Source organism: Typopeltis vanoorti, chromosome 9, assembly GCF_054136105.1.
Source record: "Typopeltis vanoorti isolate ZY-2024b chromosome 9, IOZ_Tvanoo_1.0, whole genome shotgun sequence".
Classification (NCBI taxonomy): domain Eukaryota; kingdom Metazoa; phylum Arthropoda; class Arachnida; order Uropygi; family Thelyphonidae; genus Typopeltis; species Typopeltis vanoorti.
In genome coordinates this window covers 105,541,722-105,568,918 of record NC_143557.1, presented here as the reverse complement: position 1 = coordinate 105,568,918, position 27,197 = coordinate 105,541,722, and the positions used below count along the sequence as shown (strand labels likewise).

Genomic DNA, 27,197 nt, shown 5'->3' with positions numbered 1-27,197 from the left:
AATAACACCAGAATATATTGGCAATTTCACTTTGATCAGACCCTTTCAGATCATTCATTTGACCTCTCAAACATCAGCCTACTTCCGACACAGCAATTAAATCAATAAAAAAATAATTAACTGGTGTCATCCTCAGTTAAGCTCATTAAAAAGCTTCGAGAATGCAAGCTGCGACATTACATCTCAACTGAGATCAACAGAAAGAAAAAAAAAAAATTATTATATTGAAGTGCTGTAGTTATTACAGCGCTTAAATACATTAAAAGCAAAAATTGCAAAATATATATATATAACTTATTGTTATACTATAAATGCTGTTAAAAATGTAATCTTATTCAATTGCAAACTATAAATTACCATCTATAGTAACTATTGTTAACACTTGTTTAAGTTAAGGGATATTACATCCCATAGCGTTTCTTAGCCGAATAAGAAACTCAGAGTTTCATGCCGAATATAGTAGAAACTATATAAAGTTCGGCGATTCCAAGTGTAAGCAAATACCTGGATACTGCAGCAACTGACCCTAAAGGTAGTGCAAGCTGAGGCAACTCATGTCTAAGGTGGAGCAAGCTCCGATCACTATTCTTGATATTTACCCATAATGTGAACTTAGCTCCTAGGAGCTGTATTTCTGTTCTACATTATGAGAGAAGGTCACTACCCAGACCGATTTGAACCTTATGTATAGGTGAAGCGGGCTCTAAAAATAAGACGATCCCGAAAGATCGCCCAACTCAGCGTTGTTCCACTCGATGACAGGCTCACCCCGTCACCGAGAAGAACTTCTCAGCATTGGCTCTACCCAGTGGCAGGCTCACCCCACCACCAAGCAAAGCCATAATCTCAGTGGTGGCCCCTCAGAGACAGGCAAAAACCTACCTCCAAGTGGAGCCTCTCAAAGCCAGATCCGTCCTGCACCAGTTTCCACCCTCATTGGGGTCTCATCAGTGAGTAGGTAGACCTAGTTAATATCAAGTTTGTAGCGAACAGAACTTACACCCCTTCTATGAGTATTGCCGAGAGGTGTCCTAATAAATTATTAAATATATGAACAGCCAAAGGCTTCAGTTCAGCGACATATGACTTGTTTAAGTTAAGGGATATTACATCCCATATCATTTCTTAGCCAAATAAGAAACTCAAAGAGTTTCATGCTGAATATAGTAGAAACTCTATAAAGTTCGGTGATTCCAAGCGTAAGCAAATACCTGGATACTGCAGTAACTGACCCTAAAGGTAGTGCAGGCTGAAGAAACTCATGTCTAAGGTGGAGCAAGCTTTGGCTCTTCATATATCTAATAATTTATTAGGACACCTCTCGGCAATACTCATAGAAGGGTTGTAAGTTCTGTTTGCTACAAACTTGATATTAACTAGGTCTACCTACTCACTGATGAGACCTCAATAAAGGTTGAAACCAGTCTGGGTAGTGACCTTCTTTCATAATGTAGAACAGAAATACAGCTTCTAGGAGCTGAGTTCACATTATGGGTAAATATCAAGAATAGTGATCGGAGCTTGCTCCACCTTAGACATGAGTTGCCTCAGCTTGCACTACCTTTACGGTCGGTTGCTGTGATATCCAGGTGTTTGCTTACACTTGGAATCGCCGAACTTTATATAGTTTCTACTATATTCGGCATGAAACTCTTTGAGTTTCTTATTTGGCTAAGAAACGATATGGGATGTAATATCCCTTAACTTAAACAAGTCATATGTCGCCGAATTGAAGCCTTTGGCTCTTCTTATATCTAACATATTATTAACACATTATACAAAAAACATATAACGTGTTATACAAAAAAATGGAAAATTTTAATGAAATTCACTGTTTAAAAAAAAACAAACTAGAACATGTTTTGTAAATGCATAATATGCAATCATAATTTTAATAATAAAAATCATTGAATTAAAAAAAAATACTATTATTATTATATGCATGTAATTTTTAGAATTTTGAAATTTCTATAATTGTATAATGTAATTATATGTATGGAAGACATAATAAAGTGTTAAAAAAATTATTATTATTATGTGACACCTCCAGGAGTCCAAAGACTCATCGAGTGAAGGCACCTACTTTACAACTTTCCATCTCCATCACTCAATCCACCAACTACAATGAACCGTAACACCATATACCACCCACCACCACTAGTATTTTCACAGACCATCGCAAACATCCATCCCCACGCCAGGATTCAAACTCGCAGCCTTTTGGTTGGAGAATGATTTGCTAACCACTCGGCCAACCAGGCTTGTTTGGTTATCATTTTTTACTCTGCTGTTTGGATCTCTAACAAGGACCAGCCATTCTTTTTTGTGTCGGCTGTTTTATCTAGTGCCTTGGAAAATTCTTCCAATTCTTTGTGGGACCATTGATGCAAAAAAGACTCACTGTCTTGTTTGCCCACATCACTCTACTTGATGTTGCCTGCCATTCAAGAATACTTGACAAGAAATTCTATTCTTGTTTAATGTTTTACTTAAGTGTAAATAAACAATAAATTAAAGATATCAAGAAATTATATACTTGGTTTAATCCTTTATCCAAGTGTAAGCAAACAAAGTATTTTCAGGACTGTGGCAACTCGTGGTAAAGGTGGTATGACTTCACATCACTTGCCTTAGTATCTTATAATGCAAAGCACATATCCTTGCAGACATGTATAATGCTATGCATTATGAGATGGGTTACTACGCAGACCAGTTTTGACCTTTATTGAGGTCTCATCATTTATCAGTGGGAGCCAGACATGATACCAAGGTTGAAGTAATGCAGAAGGCATATTTTCATATACGAGTTGCCAAAAGTGTCGGTGTCACACCTTATTATTATAATACTCTGGATTAGAGATAGTTAGTTGCTGAAACTTTTTCCACTTGGTTATACTATAAATCTCTGGAAAAAGAGGAAAACAACAGCCTCCCTTTCCTAGACACACTAGTCACCCGTCAGCCTGATGGAACCATGGTTTTCTCAGTTTACAGAAAACCCACCCATACAGGCAGGTACATTCAACAATTCTCCCCCCCACACACACACACAACAATATGGAGTGGTGAAAACACTAAAAAACAGGTCTAAACTAATCTGTTTAAACGACAAGGTCCTAAACACTGAACTAAATCACATCCTCAACACTTTCTCAGCCAATGTCTATCCCCCCTCCATAAAATCCAAAAAATATTGAAACCAACAAACCAACCCCCCTTCACAACAAGGATTACTCTAAATCCATCACCATTCCCCACATCCGAGGCACCTCGGAAAAAATTACCAAACTTTTAAAAAAACATGACGACCTCCTGTTACAGACCATACAGAAAATTGACATCCCTTATCTTCCGCTCCACTAAAGACCAACCACTTCCCCTAGACCTACCTGGTGTATATCAGGTCCCTTGCAGCTGTAAACTGTCTTTCTTGGCCAAACAGGCAGGACAGTGAATATCAGAATTTCGGAACACAAGGACTACATCCAGTTTCACAAGTACAGCCATTTGGGTCTTGCAGACCATGCTCTAGATACACGCCACAGAATACGGTGGAAGAAAGCTAAAATAATACACCAATTCAAATTCGAAAGACTATTCATGGAATCAGCCTCTCCAAACCTCAACAAATTTGGTTGCATGAGACTGCCCCAAATTTGGGAGGCTTACATCAGCAGACCTTCAGCCCAACGGCCAAGAACACCTACATAGCCCGTTAGGGGGCACCATCAGGACTTTTAGGAGAACAATAGCTTCCTCACTTCATTCTCAGTTACTGTGTTGTAGTGCCTACGTGCACGTGCCTTTTTTTGTAAGTTCCTTTTGAAGATGGCAACGTGACGTTGCCGAAATATCGGAAATATTTATTAAAGTGTAATTTAATTTATATTCTTATATACGTTGTCAATTCCTTAAGTGATTTAGTAATGCATAACCAATGTATAAGCTTGTCTACGAGAATTATAAATTAAAGATATCAAGAAATTAAAGTATTTGCCGGCATATATGACGCACCTCATTTTTTGTACACATTTTTTAGGGAAAAAACTTTATCACTGAATATTCTAATGAATTTACAGTATTTCAAATATAAAGTAATAAGTAGGTCTGCTTTTAAAAAATACCTAATCTAACTAGGAAAGAGTACCCACCTTTTTAATTTTTTATCAAAACCCAGAAATTCATCTCTAGAGCTAAATAAGAGACACTTTAAACCACTTCTAAATCAGAATCTGAGTCCTCATACAACAAACTGTCCTCTGCACCATCCAGTGCATAACTAATGCCACATTTCTTAAATGATTTAACCACTGTCTCAGTTTTCACAGCATCCCATGAAGCTTTGACCCACTCACAAACTTGCGAAATGCTAGGCTTCTTCCTGATGGTGTAACCTCAAAATCTGAAGACAGTGTTCCACTTCTCCTTCATAAATCCCTTAAATGGTTTATTAATACAGACATCTAAAGGTTGAAGCTGATTTAGACCTGGAATTACAGCTAACTGCGTTTTCAATTCTTGAGTTTATTTTTACCATCAATTTTTGCAAACTACAAATCTTGAATCTGTTCTCATAAGGTTCATTCCACAGACCTGCCACCATCTTAGTCACTCGTCTCTGGATCCTCTTCACCTCCTCTCCATCAAGAAGAAACCCTAGTGCCCATATCTGGGCACAGTAGTCCAGATGGGGTCTTATCAGGGCTCGATATAGAGGAACAATAACTTGTTTGTCTCTGCTTGTTAAAGTATTTTTTCAGTAACCAAGTGATTTGATGAGCTGATTTAGCCACTTCTGCAATGTGTCCCCTTAACTTCAACTCCCTATCCACCAACACTCCCAAATCCCTGGCCTCGTCAATCTCCTGGAGTACGGTTCCACCACTGTAATATACTGCTGCTAATCTTTTCACTCCAAAATGCATAACCTTACACTTTGCCACATTAAATTGACATCCATTTTCCCTAGCCCAGTCCTCCAAACTATCCAAATCATCCTGCAAAATTTTGACATCCTGTGCACTCGCAATTGCTCTACCCAACTTTGCATCAGCAAACAAGTGAACACTTCCTCTCAGATCCTTTCCTCTATCGTTAATGAACAAAATTAATTGCTTGTTTATCCGCCGGATCCATTGTTCTCTGATATTGTCTTCTTAATCTGTTTTTCTCTTGGATAAGACGTTTTATATCCTCTGGGAGTTTATTTGGTGGTGTACATTTGATTATATTTGTTACCTGTGTTATCGCTGTCAGTAGTTGATTTTCAAGAGTTTTCACTGCTATTTCATATATCTTCGGTGCATGTTATATGCTGTATTGGGTCAAGGTTTTCCTGGAAGGCTGAGGGAAGTTGTTTCCAAATTATAAATGTGGTGGTGTTTTCCATTAAATCTTGTATGGTGCCTAGTTGTAATATGATGGGATTGTGATCAGAACTTAAGTCGTTGACTGTTTGTATTTGATAGCTGTGCGCTATGTTTTTTAATATAGCTATATCTAGTACATCAGGACGTCCGGTTGCTCCTTAGTGTGTGGATTCAGTGGGTCCTATCACTGTTATATTTCATGAAGTGGTATAAGATTTGAGTATTCTTCCATTGATATTTGAGTTTCTGCTGTTCTGGACTGAATGTTTGGCATTAAAATCTCTGGCTATGATCACTGCTCTGTGTGTATTAAGTATCACATCTAAGTCAGATTCAAGGAGTTTTTTATTTGGGGATGTTGTAGGCTGCATATATCCTGATGCTGCTTGTGTTTTCCATATATATTTCAATTCCTGTGGTTTTCATGTGTTCTGTTTGGGGTTCGGCTATTAAATTATGTTTTATGTTTCTTTTGACAAAGATGGCTGTGCATCCTCCTCTGGCATAGAATCTGTCTGTACAGTAAGTGCTATAACTGTTAATTCTTATCTTGTCACTTGGACGAACATGTGATTCATTTATGAGAATAATATCTGCTTGTGTTTCTACTGCAAACTCCTGCCGCTCCTGTAATTTGTTAGATAGACCATTTGCATTCCAGCTAACAATCTGTAGTGATTTAAGTTTTCTTTTAGCCTTATCCATTAAGGATTTCAACAAGGAGTGACTGTGTGTGTGTGTGTTCCTTAAGATGATATCCTTGGCTTCTTGAGTTGGGTTGGTTTGCCGGAGTTCAGCAAGCATTTTGCCTATGTGACTTGTTATTTTCAGTAGGATAGGTTTGTTGCTTTGCTGTGACTGGTTTGGTTTTGGGTCTTTTAGGTACGTTGGTCTTGTAACTTCAGTATATGATCTTCTGTCCATTGTGGCGACTGTGGTTTGATGGGAGGACGTGCGTTCTTGTATAGGTTTGCTGGTTTTGAGGAAATGCTATGCAGACCCTATAGTTTGCAGGGTGTGGCCTCCGCAATTTGCACACTTTGCTGGTTGTGTGCAGGGGTTTTTGGCATTCATTTGTTGCATGTTTGCCACCACATTTCACGCAATGAAATTCAGCCTTACAGCATCGTTGTGTGTGCCCAAATTTTTGGCATCTGTGACATTACATTATAGTTGATTTATACTTTAATGCCTCTACTTTTATGACTAGATGACAGATGGTCTGGAGATTGTATATGTGTTTTTGATCTTTACTTATTTCCACTAGAATTAGGGGATAGGGTGCTGTATCAGCTCTCCTCATTCGGCTGACTTTAATTTGGCTAAATCCCTTAAATTGGAGGTCTGCTGTGACTTCTGTCTGTATTGTTTCAGTTACCCCTCTTAATGCCACTTTTAGATTCTTCTCACTGTTGAATGCAAATGTGTGGTATGGCAGGTTGTTGTCGTCGTCTAGGAATTTGGTTATTTTTCTGTAGTCTGACGACGTTTTTGGCTGTATACGTATTCCTTCTTTCGTGAAGGTGATATCTGAAGATTTCAGTGCAGATTGAATGGATGTCCAGTACTCTTTGGCCCTTAAGGCGACTGGGGGTACCCTTTCTTTTCATTATCTCTGCTGTTTTGGGTGCATCTGCAGTAGAGGAGATTTTCCTCTTCTTTTTGACTATTTGGAATTCTGTGTTGGTTTCCAAAGACTGCTGAATACTATTTAGGGATGCAGCATCCTCTAGATTTGTGTGGAGTGTCCTAATTCTGATTGAGTCAGCATACTTCCATCATTTAAATCATCCATCCTGTCATCTGTGACTGCTGCAGGGGGGGAAATGTATCGAACAGCTTTACTTTCCCTGCCCAGTTGTTGCCCAATAATTTTCCTAATCTCAGAAATTCTCTGTATACCTCTTTGAATACGGTTTCATTTAGAGGTTTTGTCATGTTTGATAAGTAATAATAATCTTGTTTGAATAAAGTTTGAGAGGTGGGTCCTAGAACCCAATGTAAATATCCCATAGATCAAATCAATCTGAAAAAAGATGATTAAAATGGCGATCCTACTCCATCCCAAATATCAACATACGAGCTAATGTGTGCTTTCATAATAGAATTCAAATCACAGACATTATTCGTGTTATTATCACTATTTTATGGATAAGCTGACCCAGATAAAAAAAAGTCCTAAAAAGGACTGGCTAGATGGGCGAAGCAAGAATGTTTTGCATATTCCCCGTTATCTATAGAGGACAATGTAAGGATAGGGTGTTATTGAGCTATATAAAGCTCTGATCATGGCAGGAGGATAACAGCAATAGCCGAGCCTCAGTTAGAACTTCATTGGCTACAGCAGGTGCATCAAACTCAATTGGGCCTTGGGCTATTTGTCATAAAACGTTATCTCAATTGGGCTGCAAAAAAATTTTGACTAAAAAAACCTGCACCAATTAGAATCGAAGGGAAGTGAAAGAATGAGTATAAATAAATTGGAAAATTATTAACAAAAATTTTATTTATTCTAAGTCATTACAAGACATAAAATAATAATATAATGATTATGATAACTCAAAAAAAAAAAACAAAGAATATTTTTGTTATATTAATATTTACAATAGATAGCATTTGAACCAAATTAAACCACACTCACACACATTTAAACTAAAAATAATAGTTTTTAGTTAGGTACTGTGTTTGCCGGTGCAACGTATGATTTTGCTCGAGTCTACACAGCATGGTCAGTGCGGAAGAGGGACATTTGACTCATTAGTTAGTACCGTTTTTATCCCAGTTGTCTCTGATTGCACTAAACAAATATATTACACAGACATCAAATGTCTCTGTACTTTATTCAGTGGTACAATAAAACTACTTGTTTTTCTTGCGTCTGTTGTATAGTGGCAGTTGGGGAGGGCGTTGTTTACTGTGGGGGAGCGAGTTATCGCCCCGACGTGAAAGTGGTTAAACTTTATTTTTGTGTGCAATGTATATGCAAAACTTTTTGATTTATTTTTTCGTAAAAAAAAAATCAGAGGTACGAGTCATAAGGGAGGGTGAGTTATATTCGAGTAAATATGGTATTTCTGTTTTATTATAAAAAGCGACCGTCCGTTTTTTAATCTTGCCTTGAGGCGTCGTGGGGTGCATGTGGGCCACCAGTTTGACATCCCTGGGTACCCATTTTCGTCACCTTGTACAACATGCATGGGCTGCAGTGGAGCTATTCTTATCCTGGCCACCACACGGGGAGCTGACCCAGATGGATACCATGATTGAGTTAATGAAGAAGTCATATGTGAGTGGTAATAAGATGTATTACCTTAATATTAAAATACTTGGGGTGAGAGAAAGCTGTAGAAAGTTTCTTCACTTAGTTACAAAGTAAATTATATTTGGCAAAAAGTTATATTGTTTAATCCTTTACCCAGATGTAAGCAGACATTATTTGCAAATAAAGTATCTTCACAACTATCCTGCCACTAATAAGACCTTAATAAAAGTTAAACCTAATCTTTAGTAATGGTTCTTCCATTAATGTTCTTCCAATATACATGTCCAAAATTGCACTATGGGATTCTAAGGCACATGTGAAAGATCTTGATATTTGTTACATTGTCACATAACAGATCCCACAGTTGCAAAAAATTTGATATGCAGCTTCTTTTTTTTCAAATGTGGATGTTGTTATTTGGAACACCTTAATTTAGAAGATACTCTCTTTTTTAGGTGTGAATGCTACTTTCAGTTTGTATTGTGTTATGGTTATTATACGGGGGGGAGGCAGAAAAATTCTGATAATCACCTATAACAAAAATGATATTAAAGCAACATATATAACTACAAGAAAGAACGTACAAGGATATAAGAACATAGGTTACCTTCATAACTTTGTGACCAGTATGTTCTTTCTTGTGTTTATATCAGTTGCTTTAATATAAGTTCTTGGTGTTTATGAGAACTTTCCAGATTCCCCCCCTTGTATGATATAGGATAGACTGGCCACTCAGAAGAAATTTATTTAAAAACATTTTAAGGATATTCAAAAAATAGAGAGCTTACAAGTATTAGCTTTGGCTTTTCACACCCATGGAAAACCTTTTAGTAGTCTGGTAAAAAACAGAAGTTCCTTACATAGTTCAAGACTTATATTCATAAATTTAAAGATGCCTCAATTGATCAGGTGACCAACACAGTGCAACCAGAATCAAGATCTCTTATTTAGCCTGTCATCTTATTTTTTTTTTAATAAAAGATGAAAATTAAAAAAAAAATATTCAACCCCTCGTAGCTCAGTTGGTTTCAACAATTCCCTATAGTTGGAAAATACCTAGGTTTGAAACCCATCTGGATGCCAAATAGGATCAGGGCTTTTCAGTTGAAGATCCGGCAAGGTTTTCCTTCTGGAAACTTGGGTGTTTCATAATACAGACAAATAGACCAGGAGAACACATGCAATTTATGGACAAAAATACACTGCAGCCAATGGCATTCAAGATTTTCCATACCTGCCTATATGAGCCTCATGGCCGAATTATCATCATACACTAAATATATAAACATCTGAATTCATTGAACTAACATATGATATAGCATTTGTAAACCAACTTAATAATGAAGTGAGCATATGACATACAATGACATGGCTGAGTGGATAGCATATCCACTTTCCAGCCATCAGACTGCAAACAACAGATCTCTGCAGTCTGATGAACTTCATAAACACCAGGTAGCATGAAAGGTGAGAGTTTGTCTTTAGGAGAAGGTAACAAATTATAGATCTGGTTGATTGGTTTGTAGGTAGCAGCAAGTTTGTATTTCTTTATAATTTTTGACAGACGTTCAGAGATGCCTTTGATATACAGTATGGGAATCCTATGGATCTGTTCTTGTCTAGGCTGATGTGTGTGGGTTAGTGACCGATGATTTTGGGTTGTTTTTGGATTGTATCCATTTAGTATGGCTGTATTTTTAATTAAGAGCCTGTGTAGCTCAGTGGATGTGGCGTTTGCACACCACGGCACTTGGCTGCATGAAGGAAGACTTGGTTTCGAGTCTAGTCGGCGACTAGAGGAAATTTTTCTAAGCCTTTTTTCGATCGGTTCCCGAGTTAGTCGATCTCTGGCACAGGCAAGCGGGTTTTTCGTCCCGTAAACTCAAGAAAATCGACCGTAGAACCCACATTATTTCAGACATTAAATATATTGTGTTATGGTTAGGGACCACGAGATGGCGGCACATTTGAGCCGTCTCTCTTCACTATGCACCGCTTAATTAGTGATAGCCTTGGGCCATCTATCTCTGATTGGTACCAGTGGAGATTGAACTGCCTACTCAGTCTCCAAAAGTTAGATAGGGCTAAATGGCCTCGCCTACTCCCGTATATGGGAATAAAAAAAAAGGCGTTAGCTGATTTTTTTTTTTTATATTTTTAATTAAAAGATTTCCAATTCTTGGTTTAAAGATTCTTCAGAGGAGCAAAATCTGTGTGATCTGGCTACTAATGATTTAATGATGCCATATTTTTGAAATGGATGGTGAGCAGATGAATTGTGAATGTAATGACCTATAAATGTCGGCTTACGACAGACAGAAGTGGAGATGGAACTATCTTCTTTTCGTTGGATATGTAAATCCAGAAAGGAGAAACCTTGTGAAGATTCTTTTCGCATCAAATTCACTAGTGTGAATTTGATGCGAGGACGAAGAATGTTGATTTTTATCTAGAAACAGGTGTAGTTTTGTTCAGAATGATTCCAGGCGGCAAAGACGTCATCAACATATCGTAGCCAACTTTTTGGTTTAGGTTCAAACATGAAAATTTTTTCTTTAAGGTGTTCCAGAAAAAGGTTGGTTAAGTTTGATAAGGGGAGAGCCCATTGCTGTTCTTTCCTCTTGCTTATAAATTTTTTCTTTCCATGTGAAGTATCTGGATGTAATAACAAATTTGAATCATTCCACAATATCGGATAGAATTTTTTTAAATTAACAAGTCTATTGTTTCCTTGTGGGGAATTAATGAGGGGGGAGACAATTTCGTAGCTAAGGATGAAAGCATCTTCACAAGGTTTCTCTTTTCTGGATTTACACATCCAACGAAAAGATGGTTCCATCTCCACTTCTGTCTATTGTAAGCCGACATTTTCAGGTTGTTACATTCACAATTCATCGGCTCACCATCCATCTCGAAAATATGACATCGTTAAATCATTAGTAGCCAGAGCACACAGATTTTGTTCCTCTGAAGAATATTTAAACCAAGAATTGGAAGTCATCAAAAATACAGCCATACTAAATGGATACAATCCAAAAACAACTCAAAACATCATCGGTCACTTCCCCACACATCAACCTAGATGAGAACAAGTCCGTAGGATTCCCATACCGTATGTCAAAGGCATCTCCGAACATCTGTCAAAAATTATGAAGAAATGCAAACTTGCTGCTACCTACAAACCAATCAACCAGATCTATAATTTATTACCTTCTCCTAAAGACAAACTCTCACCTTTGATGCTACCTGGCATTTATGAAGTTCCATGTTCCCGTAAGATGTCTTACTACAGACAGACAGGAAGATCTATTAGTAAACTCATCTCTGAACATCTGCACAAATCTAAGCATAGATTCTTATATAAACAAACATGAACGTTTATATAAAAAAAAAAAAAAAAAAAAAGTGCTCAAGCTCTACGTCACAGACCCAACTTAAACCGTAATGACTTCTTACTATCCATAAAGTCTGGAAATTGTCATCCTTAATTATGTAAAATAAATTTGTATGTTATTTTATTTTAATTTAATCTAATTTTTTTTATATCAGATATGTTTATTTTAATCTAATTCTATAATAATCTACTGCATGCATAGTGGGATTCCATTGTGAGCATGCACCCTAACTGTATGTTATTGCTAGTATTGTTTGAAATAACTGTACTGATGATGTCATGAGATACTTAGGATGAAATATTTTCTTATTAAAAATAATTTGATTACTGTGGTTACGTGCATGTGTTTAGTTACTTCCTAATATTAATATATAAATTAGATAACAACGATCCCAAAACACACACCTGTGGCACACCATTAGTGACTCTCCTCTTCTGGCATAGTGCCTACCCCATACACAACTTGTTGATATTTATCTGATAGCCAGCCACATATTGAACTCACTTGTCTGTTATCCGATCCCATCTGTTTCAGTTTAGTTTACAACTTCCAGTATAGCAATTTGTCAAAAGCTTTTGCAAAAGCTAAGTATATCGTGTGTGTATGTACACACACATCTTCCTTGTCCAATATATTCATCACCTTGTTTTAGTACATAAGCAAGTTGGTATAACACAAACTCCTTTTTAACAAACCCATGCTGACAAGCACAAAGAATACCACTGTTATTAACCCACTTTTGTATCTTATCTCTCACCATTGTTTCCAATACTGTAGCCACAACCTAAGATATATAGATCAGTCTATAATTTGGGACATTAACCTTATCACCACCTTTGTGGAGTTTGAACAAATTTACCTTCCTTCGATTCCTTTTTGACTGGTGCTGTTGGAAGACTTGTTAAGCAGGTAGGCTGAGACTGATATTAACTCCTTAGAACATTCCCTTAATATACGTGATATGAGAGGAGAGTGGAAAGTTCTGATAAACACCTAGAACAAAAATGATATTAAAGCAACCGATATAACCACAAGAAACAACATATCTTAAAACCTTTTAACCTCCATGTTTCATCAAATTGTAATAATTTGTTTTTTTCTTTTAGGGTATATAAGAAAGCACAAAATTAATTATTGTTATAGGTGTTTATCAGAACTTTCCAGTCCTCATCCCTCATATATTATCAAGTTCCATTGCCTTATCAACATCTAGCTGACTTAACTCCTCATATACTCTACCTCTTGCTTGCTCACCATTCTGTCTTCTCTCATTTCGCACTGAGGATTAAACACCCTAATGAACTGCTCACTGAATGCCTCTCCTATACATCAGTTACCAATCTCCCACTTTCATCCATTAACATCATCTTATCATAATCATTCTTATGTTGAAATATGTTGCAAGTAGAAGCTTCTACTTGCAACATAGCAAAGAAAACTTCGTAGGGTTTTTCTTTCTGATATAAATTTTGGTTAATACTGCACTTTTACTGTCCTTACCAACCGAGTCACTCTTCATACTTTTAATGGAACTAATTATTACCATTATCATCTTGTGCCCCTTCTTCCAGATTTCATACTTATCTCCTAATTCGTCCATTTTACACATACCTTATTCAGCCTTTTGATCTTCAGGATACATTTACACATTGATGCTGTTATGTATTTTTATCAGTTCCCAAGCAGCATTTATTTCCTTTCTTTTCTATTCAGTCCCATTCTATGCTATAGTTCCAAGTTGTTGTCTTCTAAGCATATCATAATCACCATCCTTTCCTCACAGAAGTCTTCATATAGCTAGCTACAACCCAGGTAATCGCTTCATGATCACTCTTACTTACTTTAGGGAAGTGCGAAACCCCACTCTGATGGTTACATGCTCCTTTGAAATGATCAGATATAAAACTCAATTCTTGCATGTCCTTCTTTACATACTGCCTGAGATAGTTGTCTCAAGAACTTGAGAAATTCACATTCCTTATTCCCAAATGCTATCTCTTTATTCATCTATACTGACATAATTAAAATCACCCTTCCCTTGTTCACCAACCCAAGTTGCTTATACATTTCTTTATTACTTCCCTTCACACTCCTTGGCCTATAGATCTCTTTCTGTCAACTTCCACCTGAGACGACACTGCCTCTAAACGATTGCCACTTTCCTGCTTTCATGTCTACCTTATGTGGACATAATTTCTCTGCTCTCATCAGCAACTCACTCTTTCCCTTTCTATCTTAGCATTTGTAAATAAATACAGTAGTTCACTTTTAGGTCTATAACCAGTCCTTCCCAAGCCACTTGTTGGTTGCGATTTCCACACCACACTTGCCCAGTGACCTTTATCACCGCTTACCCCATGTATCTGCTCAGTCTCAACTACCTCCCCTCGCATCCCCCAACCCACTCCTATGCCATCCCCCCCTTCCCCTTATCCTATTGCATTTCTGTTCTTTCTTCATCTCACATTACTACTATTTCCATTGCTAAACACTTCGGTCTCTTCTGTTCCATTCTCCTGATTTAATTCACCTCTTACTTCTTATCTGTTGCTTGCCTTCTCACTCCATTTCCATCTAACAACAGTCTCTAGTTCTCCAAAGCCATTCAAATGTAGACCATCTTGTATGTATAATTCCATTCTTCCCTCAAATGCATGCCACACATCCATAACACTTCCTTCTCACACAGCTCTGCCAGCATTCCAGTCATGATTCTTTCTCCATATCAATTCATCATCATTGTCATGCCTTGGTGTAACACACTGACAACCTTTCCCACTATACTGTTGTCTTTCACTCTCCTCAATAACCTCTGGATATTTGACCTTTCATTTTCATTTGTTCATCTAAATCATTTGTTCCCACAACCATCAGTAATTCTCTTGCTCATTTCCTCCTGATATCCAAAGCAGGAATTATCTTACTTAGTCTCTCCTGGATAGCAGACCTTATGAACTTTCTCATTAATCAACACTTTAACAAACGAATCTCCATAAAGTGCTATTTTTGAGTCATTCATCACTTATTTCTTTCTTTCTATTCTTTTGCATGCTTACATTTGTTATTATTATTATGTGACACCTCCAGGAAGTAAAAGGATTCATTGAGGGAGGGTACTGCTCTCCGTCTCCACCAACTACAACAAACCATCATCATCCATACCAATGCCATCTACCGCCCATCACCACCACTAGTATTTTCACTGACAATCACAAACATCCATGCCCACGGAGAGATTCGAACCCACAGCCTTTTGGCTGGAGAGCGGATTTTCACTAAACATCTAATATCACACTGCATATTCCTCTTTCCATTTTGAATAACTTTCTCGAAATCATGCATTCCAGCAAGATTCGCTCCCATAGTCTCGCTACCTCTTGTTCTGTCACAGCTTTCTTGTGTTTCCTTTTTCCTACTTACTTTCACTTTGTTATCACTTACTGTTGCTTCTTTTTTCCTTCCTTGCATTCTTTCACTTCCTCAGTCTCACCAACTACCTTTCGTTCCGTTCTTTCATTTATGTTAACTTTCATTCCTTCAGTCTGTTTCGCATTTGCTGATATATTTCATAGTCTAACAAAATATCACACTGTCTACAAATGCATACCTTCTCTCATCTCCTGTTCAGCCTCTCCACAAACACATCTTTCACATTTCACCATGCACACATGCTGCATTCATGTCAAACCATTTTTGAAATGTATGCTGTTAACAGCATTCTTCATGCTGCACAGCATGAAGATTAAATGATTATATTTCAATCTAATTTTATGATGCTGTACAACACTTCAACTGAGTTTGCTCTGTTTTTTTTTTTTCAGATTTATGAGAAAATTGGATGCCTTGAAAAGCAAAAGTAGGCCTAACAGTGGTCTCAGTTTATTCTCTTTGGGTAAGTGTAAATAAACCATTGTGCTTTTACTTTAATTGATAGAAATATGTGATTTTCACAGAAAGCCACAAAAGAAACTTGTTTATCATGGATTGTAATAAAATACAGCAATCCCTCAATTAGGGCGTCATTTTTTTTCGATACTCAAATTCGATTAGTGCGCCTATATACATCTTAAAAATAAATGTTACAGATTTTCAAAATTTTCGATTTATACATTTTTTATGGCTAACTATTTTAAAAAATCACTCGCCAGGATGAAATAAATTAGTTACTGATTTGAAACAATAAATTTAGTTTAATCCTTTATTCAAGTGTGAGCAAACAAAGTTTGCACCTGAAAGTATCTTCAGGACTGGGGTAAGGTAGTACAACACCAGGAAACTCGTTGCAAAGGTGGAGCAAGCTAACATTGCTCCTATCTCAGTATCTCCCATAATGCAAAACACATCTCCTTGCAGATATGTATAATGTTATGCATGGAAGGGCCACTACCCAGACTAGTTTCGACCTTTATTGAGGTCTCTTCAGTGGGAGCCAGGCCCAAGTGGGGATACCAGGCAGAAGCATTAGCAAGGCCATCTCTACCTATAGGAGCTGCCAAGTGTGAGCAAACAAAGTTTTCACCTGAAAATATCTTCAGGACTGGGGTAAGGTAGTACAACACCAGGCAACTCGTTGCAAAGGTGGGGCAAGCTAATATCACTCGTATCTCAGTATCTCCCATAATGCAAAACACATCTCCTTGCAGGTATGTATAATGTGTATAATCTGGGTAGTGGCCCTTCCCTTAATGCATAACATTATACATATCCGCAAGGAGATGTGTTTTGCATTATGGGAGATACTGAGATAGGAATGATGTTAGCTTGCCCCACCTTTGCAACGAGTTGCCTGGTGTTGTACTACCTTACCCCCAGTTCTGAAGATACTTTCAGGCGCAAACTTTGTTTGCTCACACTTGGATAAAGGATTAAACTAAATTTATTATAGTCTAACCAAGTGAAAAATAAACTTTCAACATCTTTTTCTAAATCCAGAGTAATTTAATAAAAAGGTGGCACACCGTTTGGCAACTCCTATAGGTAGAGATGACCTTGCTAATGCTTCTGCCTGATATCTCCACTTGGGCCTGGCTCCCACTGAAGAGACCTCAATACAGGTTGAAACTAGTCTGGGTAGTGGCCCTTCCCTTAATGCATAACATTATACATATCTGCAAGGAGATGTGTTTTGCATTATGGGAGATACTGAGATAAGAGTGATGTTAGCTTGCTCAACCTTTGCAACGAGTTGCCTGGTGTTGAAGATACTTTTAGGTGCAAACTTTGTTTGCTCACACTTGGATAAAGGATTAAACTAAATTTATTATAGTCTAACCAAGTAAAAAATAAACAATTTGAAACATTTTACAAAGTTATTTTTTAATGGCATACTACACTATTTCCATGTACACTATGTTCCAAATTTACCGCCATCATTTATGTTGTCTGCTTTACATAGCATTTTGCTGATCGTATCTCGTGCAATTGTTTTCCATACTTTTTTATTTTAAATTATTTTTCTAACCTTTAATCATGAGTAAAAGAATTAGTGAGCAAAAAATAGAAAGGTGAAAATGATTTTGAAAAGTAATCTGATTGGATGAAAAACTTGAAATAACAAAGAAAAATTAACAAGGCATGTCCAGAGCAAAGATAGAACAAGAACACAAAAATGGGTGAATCAAAGAGAAAGGCTGCTTCAAGTTCATCATGCATGCACTCGAAATCAAAGTATTATAATGATTGAATTAGAGAGACATCTTTTCACATGGATCGAAGATTGTAACCAAAAACAGATCTCGCTAAACACTGGCCTTATTAAATCAAAAGCATTGTCTCTTTATAACCTGGAAAGAAAAGACTATCAATGATGGAAAAGAAGAATTCCACATCAGTGCTGGGTGATTTGAACGTTTCAAAAAGAGGAATAGCCTACATAATGTTCTAATCACAGGCGAAGCTGCAATTGCAGATAACGAGATATCCAGAGATTTTGAAGAAAAATGTGTAAGAAGGGAACTATTGTGATCAACAAATATTTAATATTGATGAAACCGGCCCTATTTTGGAAGCGAATGCCTTCCAAGACTTTTCTAACCAAATCAGAGAAATCTCAGCCAGGTTATAAAGTCGCAAAGCCGAATGAAATTACTGCTAGTAATATGCGAGCTGTTTGGAAGCACGTTGTGCAAATGATTTTAGAGGCTTTTCAAATGAATCTAAGTTATTAAATCTCATTCTGCGAAGTTGAGTGATTTTGACCTGCTAAATTTAGATGCACAGCGAGAAGATCCTGAAGAATATGAAGAAAATTTAATCACTTACCAAAGAGGTTATCAGAAACGATTTGAAAATATTTTTGTACAATCGAAGTTTTTAAGCAGCAATGCTTAGAGACTGACCCTGGTGAAGAGATAACCAGTAAAATTTGCAGAAGAAGCAATAGGGCCATACCGTCAGTTGTATGAAAAAAAGAAACAGAATGCCTGCTAAACTACATTAGCTTAATTCTTTGTTAAGAAGCAGAATAATAAATTTATATCCTGAATATGTTTTGTCTTTTAGCTTCATGGTTTTCCTTTAACTAGGCCCAGAGGCATACCCTAATTCTTTTATAAAAAAAAATTAAGGGTTAAAAAAGAAATTTGAGGAACGAATTATATTTTTCCCCATAGGTTATATTCGATTAATGCACTTGTTTTAAAGAGCGCATTAATCGATCGATTGGTGTAATACAATTTCATTATTTAAAAAAAAAAAAAAAAAAAAAAACAGACAGACCTGAGCAAATGAAGGGTTATCATTTAACTTGTGTTGGTGTATGATGTGTGTGAATGAAGAAATGGCTTTATGATCTTCTGGCATCATATAAATATTTCTTGGACCTGTCCTAGTTAAAGCAGAACGTTTATGACTAATGGCCTAATGAAACAAAATTAAACAATTTCAAATATTTATTACTCAGTAGCTAGGTTTCATATAAACTTTGCATTTTCAAATTTTTTTCCAGATTTTGGTGCTTGAAAGTTTGTGCATATTTCCATCGCCAGGAAACACGTCACTATTCATCTTGCCAACAGGAGAAAGCATTTAGTGTTGGGGTTTGCAAAGATTATTCCATGCACAATATAGCAAACCTCCACCAGGTCTTAACAACATCTATCACAAACATATGGAGTAGAAAGGGTGCATCTATAAAGGACTGACCAGCACAGGGTGTCCACATGTCTGAGAAAGCCATGAGTCATATTTCTCACAATTCAGCAAGATCCTAGGAAATCAGTAAGATAAGCTTCCCTCTGCTAGACATTCTCCATAGGTAGCTGAAGATGAAACCATACCTGCTGCAAGTCCTAATTGAGTAAGCTGAATTCAAACAATACAACTTCTACTGCAGTTTTCAGTCACGTGGAAGATGAACATGACTAAACATGAAGCAAGTTGCCTCATGTTTGAGGTAATTTGTTGAGGCTACATTCCATTTAAGTGGAAAAGTGAATAGCTATGATATCTCCATATGGGCACTGAAAACTCGCCTGATGAATAAACATGAAAGGATTTGCCATGTCTTAGGCACAGTCTTTTTTTGTGGATAACACAGCAACATATCTAAACATGCAGATAACAGTGGCTTTTCCTACAGCTACAAGATGAGTCAAGCTTCGTTTTCCAGCTCTGGCTCACTTTCGGCATGAGATCCGGAGGATTTTTAATGAACATCTTCCCTGGCTTGGAATTTCAGTGTTATGTGCTAAATAAACATTGACCTTCCTCTAGAAGACTGGCCACAGATCTGTGTGGGATATGTCCTCTTCTATGCAAGCATGAAGAACACAATCTGGTTTCCATTTCAATCATTAACAGCACTACGCTAGGGTTAGGGTTAAGTTAGATTACAAGATTGTGTGACCTGAGGGTATTTGGCATTGTGAGATTATAACAGTAATTGTAATAGTTCTTTTACAAATTGGTTTAGACAGTGTTCATACGAAACCAAGTTAATGAGCAATAAATATTTGAGTGTTTATCCATTTCGAATTATTATTATTTTATGGCATCACCATGGAGCCTGAAGACTCATCGTGGGAGATCCAAATTAACCATTACACACAAATCCTATCATTTAATCCTACCTCTCCTTGAATCCATTCACCATCAGAGAACTAGCAACTAATTCTGGCAATTCATTCCACTCACTCTCCATGCAAAAAATCTAGTCCTCACACACCCCTACTAACCACTCTTGTATGTAACTTCCACAGATGGACTCTAGTTCTCTGACTGTTTGTCATATATTGAAAAATTTCACTTACATCAATTTTATAAAATCCCTTTAATATCTTAAAAGTTTCTATCATGTCCCCTCTTTTCTACCTATTAACTAAAACTTTGTAACCCACAAACCTTCAACCTATCCTGATAGGGAGTATTCCACAGATCTGTAACTATCTTGGTCACTTGTCTCTGAATCCTCTCTACTACCTCCTGGTCCCCAAGACACCCAGATGACCAAATCTCTGCTCAGTAGTCAAGATGCAGCCTTATAAGAGGGATAATAATTTCCTTATCTTTGCTTGTTAGCATGTTTTTCAACATCCAAGTAATCCTTTGAGCTATTTTATCAACTTTTGCAATATGCCCTTTGAACTTCAACTCTGTCCACCATTATCCCCAAGTCCCTAGCCTCATCAATTTCCTGCAATCCAATACCATCAATATGATACACTATATGCAACCTTTTCAACCTTACATTTTGCAACATGAAATTGACAGTCGTTATCCTTTGCACACAATGCCAATTTATTTATTTAATTATCCTGAAGGTATCTACATCATCTTTATAAACTATTGCTCTCTCCAGTTTTGCAGCATCAGCAAATATCTAAGTATCCCCTCTTAAATCTTTCCGTATGTCTTTGATATACAAATTAAAGAGTAGTCACCCTAGTACCGAACCCCAAGGTACTCTACTAGTCACCATCATTCTACTCCACCATATACTATTCTCTGGTGTCTCTCAGCTACCCCCTCCCCATCCATGCTACTAGCCTCATATCCATTCCCATTTATTCCGGCTTTTGTAATAGTTTTCCATGTGGTATTCTGTGAAATGTCTTGGCAAAGTCGAGCAGTATCGTGGCGTAGCCATTACCTGTATCCAATTCTGGTGTCACTTTATTAAAAAATGTGAATAAGTTCCTAAGATAGGACCTGCCCTTTACAAAGCCATACTGCCCATTATAGAGTATTGAAGCTCTATCCACTCATTGCTGTATTTTACCTTTTAGCAACTTTTACAATACTTTAACAACCACTCCTAATATATTAATAGGTCTGTAGTTTGCTACCTCTGTCTTAGAGCCACCTTTATGCAATGGTACTATCTTACCCTCTTTCCACTCCCTTGGAACCCTGTCAGAGCTAAGACTTAGATTGAACAACTTCATCAGAGGCAATGCCAATTCTCTTGCACATTCACATAGTTCATGGGCTGATATCATCCAGTCGCACTGCTGTGTTTACATTCATATTTTTTAATATGCTGAATGCCTTTCATCTACCTCAATTTTGATATGTGTCTCTGTGACATCAGTAACTAAAATTTCCACCTGGATGATACACCTTTTGTAAAATGATCACTCAGCAACTCAATTATTTCTTTTGGCTCAGTCACCTTCCTGCATGAGCATTGTTCAGTCATTCTACCGTAGTCATTTTTCCTCTAACTTGCTACATAACAAAAAAACTCTTTTTGGTTTACTTTGGCATGTTTGGCTAATTCTATCTCATGGTCTGATTTGGCCTTCCTTAACATACTACTTAGAACTTCAGTCAGTCCTTCTTGCTTTCACTTTGTACTGTTCATTGTATGCTGATCACTTTTTTCTTTATATTTCTTCCACAAAGTTTTCTGTTTTTTGCAGCTCTTGCTTTATATCCCTACTCATCCACTTAATTCCAACTTGGTTTATCCTCCTGATCTTTGGTGTGCAGTCTGATACTACTATTACTACTTAAGCAATCTCTGACCACTTGCCATGCACTACTGATATTCTTTCCTTGTAGCTTCTCAAGGCACTGTTTCATAATCACCAGCCTTATAGTTGAACATAAACCCCTTCTTGACAGAGAACTCCACATGTTTGGCAACTTCCCAGAACAAGACTGCATGGTCTCTCTCTCCAATTGGGGCAGTGTGTCTAACTTTGGTTATAGATGCATTTCCGATGCTGTTATCAGATCCAATGCTCTCAACCCTCTTGTTCCCTCTGTAACATGTTGTTTCATATAATTATCCCTTAGCAACTGTATAAATCCCACTTTCATCTTGCCATGCCCCCTTTCCTCCATCTCCCCATAGTTAGTCTCCAATAATAATTGTTTGGCCTACTTTCATTGTGCTAATCTGCTGATACATGGCATCTTCATCTTCCTGTGGGTCTCCTGATATATAGCAGCACTCAGCAATGTATTTTGTCCTATTTTGCATGTATCTCACACCAGACAGCTTCAAATGAACCATCTCCCTCAGACTTAAAATTCTCAACTTCTAATTTTGTTGTTGTAATTCTTCAGCTCTCATTAGAAATATCCCACCTCCTGTCCTGTTTCCACCATTCTCCCTGAAAATATAATACATTTTATCCCTGTAACTATATCATTTTTAGTCAATAAGGTCTCGCTGATGCCTATAATTTTTGGCCAGGTCTAACTGACCAATGACAAAAACTCCTCACCCTTATTCTTGCTACTTGCAATTATGTACATGAATTTCAACATCCCTTTGTGCTCATAGTTACCCTTGTGTAATGCCATTACCAATCCATTGAAATCAGAAACCTATGAAATCCCATTTGGCATTGCATAATTATTACTGTGCACATGCTCATTTATCACAGGGGTGACCAGACACATGCTTGTTTTCATCATCCCTAATATCTCTAGTTTCCCTGGTTTTGTACCACCACAGTCTCACTAAACAACTCTTTCTCCAAACATCTAACTCCAAAACCATTTAAAGGTAGTCTGTCGGGTATATATAAGTCCTTTCATCCATCAAATTCACTCCTTACGTCAATAAACTGCATGCCATTTCTCCTGCACAATCTTCTCGTTGGTAATCATGGCCCCCTTCTCAGTTCTGTCTTATTATACCGAGGCAGCAGGCTCACAATCTTTACTTTCTTACTCTTCTTTTGGCTTCTACTAACAACTCTCTCACCTTTCAAATGATTTTTCAAAACAATTATCTTGTTTGCTTCTTTCTTCTGCATACCTAGTGTCACTAACATCCTTTATCTTCGCACCAAAAACAAGCTTTCGTCACTTTCTCGTTAAGTATACCCAGGACCGGATTAAGACCCATAGAGGCCCTAAGCACTAAAAAGATTTTGGTGCCCCATATATATGTAATTCAAAATATAAACAATAATAAACCATAAAATAAATTTTTATTTTTCAAAATGAAACAAAACTTATAGTAAGATGGAAAATAATGTTTATTTTTGTATACTTCAACTTTATTTAGATTTGAAAAGTTTTCTCCTACTTTTTTTAATTGCAAAGTCTTTGATCAGATCCTCAAAATTAACTTACGTAACATATCTGCTTCTATACTTTAAGGCATTCAACCTGCCTTGTTGCATAGTTGTTCTGATGGAATTTTTAATATACTTCAACTGAGAAAATGAACACTCAGCTGAGCAATTTGTGACCATTAATGTTAAAAATATACGAAAGGCAATGTCTACATTTGAAAAGGCACACTTAATATTGTCTTCTACAATTATTTTATAAAGTTCAGCATGACTGAATCTTGTTTTTACATTTTTTTGTTGCACTGAACTTATGGTGCACATATGAGTGAAACTGCTGAAGCTCAGCTGAGAAATTAGTGTTCAAGTCCTCCGGGTAAGCATCAATCAGCTTTTGACAACACTGAGAATACTTTCAATTTCAGTAGATGATGAAGTCACTGAAGTAGCATTATGTGGCACATCACTTAGAAAAGAAAATCTCTCTGATATTTCTTTGTATATCTCTCCTCTTCTCATCTCAGTTTCAAGTTTGTCAATAATTGTGTAAAAGGTAGTGATACGAAATTTATCTCTGGCATTCAGATATACTTCTGGAGCATCTCTGTCATTGGGTACCTTCTTTCTGATACGTTTGTGAGTTTGAGCTGCCTTGTAATCAACATCTGGTAGCACTTCCTTTGTAGCTGCTTCATATCTCTCAAATTCATTTCGTGAAGTGCACAATTGGTTAGCTAATGATCCATACAGATCTGCACATGTTTTTAAGTTGACATCTTCATTCTGTAGAACTTGGCTTACTCTGAAAATTTTGCAAAATCTCATCCCAAAAATTCAACATAAAAACGAATTCTAGCTCTTGCATCTTATTTGCAATATTATCTGCTTCTCTTCTAGTGTCTCCCTTTTGTGACTGGTCTTCGGCTATACAGTCTAACACTTCTAAAATTTGAAAGAAAGATTTCAAAATTGCTGCTGTTGCCATAGCATGTGCCTCCCATCTGATACAGAGAGGGATTTTAAGACATTTTCATTTCCAATACAACCTTTAAGAATTGTCCACCGGCTGGTTAAGGCTGAAAAAAAAGGTATGGAGCAACCGCACTGTAGAGAAGAAATTAACCACCTCTTGACAGCAGTCAACAGCACTTCGGCCTACCGAATTTAGTGAATGAGCTGCACAGGGTACATATATAGCAAACTTGTTTGTTTCTAAAATTTTTTGCTGCATTCCCTTATAATGCCCAGACATGTTAGCAGCGTTGTCATAAGATTGACCCCTACATTTTGAAAAGTTTAGCTGACAAACTTTACGTAAGTACTGCAATACCTGATTTGCCATTTCCTCACTGGTATGGCTTTTCATTTCCAGAAAAGTTAAAAAGCATTCAATAGGCTGTCCATCTTTTAAGTACCTAAGTACAACACTTAACTGGCCGATATGTGACAGATCTGGTGTTGAATCAACTGACAAACTGAAATAACCAGAAGATTTTACTTCATCAACAATAAGCACGTGGACCTTTTGAGCCGTTGAACAGATAAGGATTTCCTTTGCCACAATTTCCATATTTCGCAATGTGACCTGCTAAAAATGGATCAAACTGACTTATGAGCTCAAGCAGCCCTAAAAAGTTCTCATTTTGCAATGATCCAAATCTTTCTTCTGTTCCTCGAAAAGCCAAGCCATGTTCAGCTAACATATGAATAACAGCTATGACATGCCTCAGGACATGTTCCCAGTAATCACACTCTTCCTGAATTTGTTTTTCCAACTGTTGTCCCAACCCTACACCTTGTCTGCAAGTTTAAGTATGTTAGCATAGAGTCTTGGTGAGTAGTGCTTTTTTCATGTTGATCAATTACAATAGTATTTCGCCAGTCACTGAACCCTTCTCTTTTAACAAAATGTGAGAAATTTTTAGGAGCAAACAGTTTACAAACAAAACAATAAACTGATCCCGTTGATGGTGAATACAATAACCACTCTCTCTTGTATTCCTCACCATTGGCTTTTGTCCCAACAAAAAGTTTCTGCGAACAGTATCTTACTGGTTTGCCACTACTGAAATGTCGGTAAGACTTGTTAAATGGCCCATTGTGGTGTTGACAGTCACTGGGTCCACAAGCAGTCCAATAAGCCACGTCATCAGCAGAGAAATCAAGCCACAACCCTGGATCTTTTGCTATATTTACTTCATCTTTTGCAGACTGAATCATTTCACCACCATTACCATGGCCCACTAAACTTTCATTTTCAGCAATTATTTCAACCTCAGAATGTTTTGTAAAGCAACTTGCATCAACATTTTCAGTAGAGATATCAAGAGAATTTACAGACAAAGTGAGGTCAGTAGTGAGACGTGCTAGATGAACCTGCTTGTGACACCTTGATGATTCCAACATCATATTTTGATTTTGAAGTGATCAAAGTGGTATTTGTGTCCACTTCTGATGATGGAGATTGGCTCTGATCAGGAATTGGTATATAATGTTGTGGAACTTGTGTGAAGAAATAAGTCAGCTTTGCAGTGTTGGAATCTAATTCCAAAGTCTCCTCTTGTTTCTTTTTTGATAGTTTTTGCTTTTGTGCACCACTTAACTGAACACATTTCATCTTGGTTCTTGGGATCTGTTAAATACAGAAATAAAAATTATTTTGTTGAATATTAGGTGGCAATCAACACAGTTACACATATCACAAGCAAAATCATATGAACAATTTAATTTTCGGCTTACAGCTGAATCTTGTGCTTTAATTAACATATTTTATCAGAGTCGCACTTCTGTGACAGCTAGGCCTTTTACCAGAGGCACGAGGCAAACATAATGGACTGCAGAAAAAAAATTTTATTCTGTGCAGCACACAGAATAAAAAAAAAGTCAAGGACTTTTTTTTTATTCTGTGTGCTGCTCATTCATTAAATTTGGTAGCTAACGATGCAGCTAAGATATCCTGTGAAACTGTAAATTTTTTGAGGGTAATACAGGAATTATATAATTATTTTTCAATATCTGTGAAGTGTTGGGCTATATTAAAAAAAAACATATTTGTGTTTTAAATTTAAAACATGAATAATTTCTGCTACTAGGTGGGAAAGATGAGTAGAAGCAATAAAGCCACATAAAAATAACATCAAAGAAATTTACCAGGCTCTTTTGGATATTACGGAAGATGAAACTAAAGATATCGATTCTAGAGTTCAGGCAGTCAACTTAATTTCAAAGATTTATTCGTTTAAATTTATTTGCTCTGTTCATGTTTGGTATGAAATCTTAAGTCTCGTAAATGTTGCAAGCAAAATAATGCAGAATCCGACATTTGATATAGGAAAAATTACAGAAAATCTTGATTATGTTATACAAGAATTAAATACTCGCCGAACAGATCAATATTTTGAAAATATTATTAGAACTGCGAAAAAAGTAGCAAACGATCTTAACATTGATCCTATTTTTCAAGACATTCGCAAAAAAACAAATGTTTTTGTTACAAAGCATCAGATGAGACAACGCATCATCCTAAACAAAATTTTAAAATAAATTTTTTCTTTGTGATTTTAGACATGACAGTAACTTCAGTATCATGGAAAAATTCATACTCTTAAAACAACATAGTCAGGACTTTAAAGTTATAAGAGACATTAGTAAATTAAAAGATTGGAGCGATGAAGATCTAATGAAACATTGTAAAGATTTG

General features: G+C 36.8%; 1 protein-coding gene across 6 annotated transcripts in view; it reads left to right on the top strand.

The window, feature by feature from the left end:
- Nucleotides 1-27,197, top strand: part of LOC150103378 (protein C19orf12-like) — a 61,269-nt gene that overhangs the window by 3,158 nt on the left and 30,914 nt on the right. For all 6 annotated transcript variants that reach the window (XM_090398114.1, XM_090398113.1, XM_090398115.1 and 3 more), the window contains exon 2: nucleotides 15,848-15,918. The gene's annotated coding sequence lies outside the window, so the exon portion shown is untranslated. The remainder of the gene's footprint in view (nucleotides 1-15,847; nucleotides 15,919-27,197) is intronic.